Source organism: Mauremys reevesii, linkage group 9 (genome assembly GCF_016161935.1).
Source record: "Mauremys reevesii isolate NIE-2019 linkage group 9, ASM1616193v1, whole genome shotgun sequence".
NCBI classification, from domain to species: domain Eukaryota; kingdom Metazoa; phylum Chordata; order Testudines; family Geoemydidae; genus Mauremys; species Mauremys reevesii.
In genome coordinates, this window is record NC_052631.1 from 24,785,863 (window position 1) to 24,791,046 (window position 5,184).

The following is a 5,184-nucleotide window of genomic DNA, read 5'->3' on the forward strand; positions in this document are numbered from 1 at the left end:
AGCTTGCTTAGCTTTGGAAGAACAAGCTGTGTTTACCTAACCCTTCCATCTATCAATTTCTAATGTACCAACTGGACCAGATTCTCAGCTGGTTCAAACTGATATAGCTCAGTTGAAGTCAGTAGAGCTACGTTGGTTTATATTAGTTGAGAATATGACCTATAATATCTAGTCAATAATATTATCTGTGTTCTGTTTTCCATATTATTAGTCATATGTAGTAGTTGTGAAAGCACATTTATGGGCAAAATCTGGCCCTGCATTTTGATTCAAGTTTTTATTGCAGGTGATAGTGTATGAAGCAAAAAAGTTACAGCTTGATTTTCAAATGTAGGTTGATCTTGCAGAACTGTTAAATTCTGAGCAAATTTGATTAGGTAGTTAGAAATTCCAGAATCTTTGATGAATGTGGCCCCTTAGGAGTATTCAGAATACTTTGGGAACCTGTTTGGATACAAAGAAATATATACATTAAAATTGGCAGAATAACTGGCTGGCATCAGATGTAAGTGATTATTATTGCATGTAATTCATTTGGTAAATACTATTGTGTATTATCCACATCTACCAGATGCTCCTAAACAAAATATGCTCTGCCAGATCAATTCTGTATGTACTCGATGCCTAACTTAAACAGCATATGGTTGTTAACTTAATTATCCACATTTTTTTTCCTATGGGGAATCTGACGGAAAGTGTTTCTGATGTGATAGTTTTAATTTTGCATGTTTTGAGTTTCTGCAGCTCTTGCATTCTGTGCTATTTATATATGTTCTGTTTGATCTTTAGTTGGATGCAAATATTCACTACCTTGCCCATAGTAATAATCAATAATAATAAATAATAATAATAAAACACATTTTAGGGCTACCAACTCTTCTGTCCAAGTGAATATAAGTGAAGCACATTTTCATGTGTCTTCATTTTTATTTAAATGCAAATGGATGATGGATAATGTCTCAGAAGAATGGGGCAATAGTAAGAATTCTGAACTAAAGATAGGACCACATTTTTGTGATAAGGATGTTTATTGAAGCTAAAGTATTATCTAAATCAAAGACAAATTTACATGTAGTTACTTATAAGAAGATAGTTAAAAAGCAAGAGACAGGACCATGCTTTCGGGCAAAATATCTATGGGAGAGTAAAACATACTTTGAAAACTCTGGAATTGGAATCTCAGAGTTTTCAAGGAGTCATGAAGTTGGGGACTGTTATTGCCTTCCCATGGAGTGGACTGAAACATGCCTCTTCAACCTTGCAAATATCCTGAGATCTGCAGGGAAATGCTCTGGACATTCAGAGGAATGGGGTATTCCACGGTGTGTCATGCTAGCAATGCTTCTCAGCCTTTGCCTCTGCTTTTGCTAGGGAATTTAAAAGCATGAAGCAAGAACAATGACAGCATCAACAATAATTCTGGTGGGTTTGCAATAAGATATGCCACTTTGTATGCTGTGCTTTGGCCAGGCCTCTTCCAAACCAGCCCCACATCTCTAAAACCTGCAGAACCAGGCAGATATGCTTCAGCAGGCCTGGGGCAGATAGACTGAAACCACAGAGTATGGCTACACTGCAATTAAAAACCTGCGATGTGCCCATGCAAGCTGACTTGGGCTCGCAGGGCTCAGGCTAAGGAGTTGTTTGATTGCAGTGTAGGCATTCAGGCTTGGGCTGGAGCCTGGGCTCTAGGACTATATGAGGTAGAGTCCCAGAGCTTGGGCTACAGCCTGAGCATCTATACCTCAATGAAACAACCGCTTAGTCCGAGTCAGCTGGCATGGACCAGCCACAGGTGTCTAATTGCAGTGTAGACTAGGTTGACCAGATAGCAAGTGTGAAAAATTGGAATGGGAGGGTAGTGGGGGGTAATAGGGTCCTATATAAGACAAAGCCCCTAATATCAGGGCACAGTCCCAATAATATCCATAGACACCCTTAGGGTAAAGCCCAGTTGTACAAACTTCCTGTTTCCTCCTCTGGCTTAAACAGGGACTGCGGCCCAATCAGGATCCTTGGACCTCTCCCAATCAAACCGTAGGGGTAAGACTTGAGCCCCAGTTGCGCTTCATGGACTCTGGTCCCAGCTGCTGCCTTTGAGCTGCTAGGTGAAGACTGGAGAATGATCACCCCCACAAACTTGGCTTTGAGATCCACAGGCCCTCACTGGAGGGGAAAAATCGCCCTAAGTGGAAATGCACAAATGCAACCAGTTAATATATTATGTTACTTGGAATCCATAACTTGTATTTACATTAGTCATACATTATTCTTTAAGAAAAATCTCTCTTTTTTTATGACAGAGGCAGGCTGTTGACTTGCCTCAGTTCAAGTTTAATGCAATATGCTATCATGTAATTAGCATGAGTGAATGAATAAGATTCCTACTGTCTCACAAAAAACCATCAAGAGAACAGAGGTGACAGAGGTCAATACAAAGTGATGCATCCAGGCCACTAGTAAAGTACATCTGGTAGTGCTTTCTTCACTCTGTCAGGGACATGAGCCTGTAGGGAACTCCACTTCTTGTCAATGTCAAGAGAAGACTTTTACTGAAGGATACACTTGTCAAATTCAATAGCACAGGTGTCCCAAGACAAGCTCAGGAAATTTATAAACATACTGAGCAGAAGAGAAAGGACCTACTGAGCCTCAATTTTTTCATTTGTATCAATACAGGTTATGAGATATCTTATTTGAAGGCTAGTCAGCTCAAATATTTCCTTTAAGCCAGGTACATCAAGTTACATTTTCTTTAAACTTTTCTCTTACATATTGTTCTGTCAGGTGGTTTAAAACTGATTAAGAGAAATAAACAGGCTGTGTAACACTATCTTAAGGGTTTTTTTAGAATGACTGCACCGTACTGAAATAATGAAGAACCTGTGAGAATTTGTATTCTGATCTTTTTAGATGAGTTTGTAAACAATAATTTGCTACACTTGGTTTGTGATTTCAGCTCCCCAACACATTTTTTGTTCTCAAACAAAAATTCATTTTATTGCAGCCATACCATTTCCCGCAGTGAACTTGCCAGGATTCAAAACTTGGCAGCATAGAGCCTGGTCAGTACTTGGATGGGAGACCTCGAAAGAAAACCCAGAGTTCTGCAGAAAATGCTGCTAGTGCCTCAGTAGTTGCTACTCTTACCAGCAAGTATGGTATTTCAGGTCAAAGATTTTGGAAGTGACATCTTACTGTGGAGGTGTAAAAACAAAGTTCTGTGCACTTGCAGTAATTAAATATCCCACACCATTTTTCTTAAGTCTAGAGTTGTTAACTTCATAGACTTTAAGGTCAGAAGGGACCATTATGATCATCTAGTCTGAGCTGCACAATGCAGGCCACAGAATCTCACCCACCCACTCCTGTAACAAACCCCTAACCTATGTCTGAGTTATTGAAGTCCTCAAATCGTGGTTTGAAGACCTCAAGCTGCAGAGAATCCTCCAGCTAGTGCAGAGAATCCTCCAGCAAGTGACCCATGCCCCATGCTGCAGAGGAAGGCGAAAAACCTCCAGAGCCTCTGCCAATCTGCCCTGGACGAAAATGCCCTCCCGACCCCAAATATGGTGATCAGTTAAACCCTGAGCATGTGGGCAAGACTCACCAGCCAGCACCCAGGAAAGAATTCTCTGTAGTAACTCAGATCCCACCCCATCTAACATCCCATCACAGATCACTGGGCACACTTACCTGCTGATAAGCAAAGATCAGTTGCTAAATTAATTGCCAAAATTAGGCTATCCCATCATACCATCCCCTCCATAAATTTATCAAGCTTAGTCTTAAAGCCAGATATGTCTTTTGCCCCCACTACTCCCCTTGGAAGGCTGTTCCAGAACTTCACTCCTCTAATGGTTAGAAACCTTGCTAAATTCTGATTTGGGTATGTACAGCTCTGCAGCCGAAAAATCTCCCTGTATGTTCAAATGGGTATTTTTTCCACTTTCTGTCCTAAACAATTGCATGATATTGGTTAAGCACCTGCCTTATTCTGCCCCAAAGCTGGTTCAATGTCAGTGATCAGTGAAGTGGTTTCTCAATTACAGGCAGAGTTGGTGGTGCCACCTATAGTAAAGGTTACCCTTATACTTCCCACTATAAGACCTTGTTTTCAGTGGTTTATATCGTTGCCATGCTTTAACCATTCAAGCTGAAATTTTCCATTCTGGGTATCTGCCTCAGGTGGGCTTTAATTTGGAAAGCTTTAGCAATAATGGTTCAGCCATTTCTGAGAATGGAATTGGGGGAAAATACTTTTTTTGCTCATGTTAAAAAATTCTTACAAACTTTTAATTAAGAATCTTTATAGCCTCCTTGCTTTGGGGGGAGGGATAGCTCAGTGGTTTGAGCATTGGCCTACTAAACCCAGGGTTGTGAGTTCAATTCTTAAGACCATTTAGGGATCTGGGGCAAAAATCTGTCTAGCAATTGGTCCTCCTTTAAGCAGGAGGTTGGACTAGATGACAACCCTGATATTCTATGAAGCAGGGACTTGAAATTTGACAAGGGGGTTGCTCTTGTGTCTTGCCATTCCTGTAAATATTTTCCCAAATTTAGGAAGGTTATAAGCCTCTGAAAAATCTCTGTTCACACATATTTAGTTGGGACTTACTAGAGTTTGCACCTAAATTCTTTGACAATTCTGTCTGTCCTGATCACGCTCCATCACGTCACAGCTCTTACATGCTGATTGGAGTGATTGAATATGCTACAGCTCAGGGTTGCAGGGACTGAACAAGACTTATCTGGCAATTTCTTCTCTTGGCAGCCAAGGGCTGCTGTAGGACCAGGCACAGGAACTCAAAGCAGGGAGACTCTCTCTCTCTCTGGTACTCTCAATGATCCTAGGCATCACAAAGAAGGAAGCAGTCTGACTCAAATGCAGATAGAACAAGGGATGGATCTGGCAGGGGTAGAGGGAGTAGATTGTGAGAGGAGCCTGGTGAGGGAGAGACAGGGACTGGAGTGGAGGATGGGAAGGAGATCGACTGATTGGGCAGACTGGACCTGGAATCCAATGGCAGGGGAAGACAGATTGAATGAGGAACCAGGGGGAAGTGACTGGGACAAGGAGTCTGGGAGAGAGACTAGGACCAGAAGCGGGGCAGGGAAGAGACTGAGATGAGATGAGGAGACTTGGGTAAGGGGCAGGAGTGGAAGACTGGGACTGGCTGGGTG

General features: G+C 41.7%; 1 long non-coding RNA gene across 1 annotated transcript; it reads right to left on the reverse strand.

Moving 5' to 3' along the window:
* Positions 1 to 316: 316 nt before the first annotated feature.
* On the reverse strand, positions 317 to 4,845 carry LOC120372219. The gene is made up of 3 exons (XR_005584796.1): positions 4,619 to 4,845; positions 1,965 to 2,185; positions 317 to 444 (listed from the first exon to the last, which is right to left on the reverse strand). It is a non-coding gene; the product is annotated as an uncharacterized LOC120372219 (long non-coding RNA).
* Between the last annotated feature and the right edge of the window lie 339 nt (positions 4,846 to 5,184).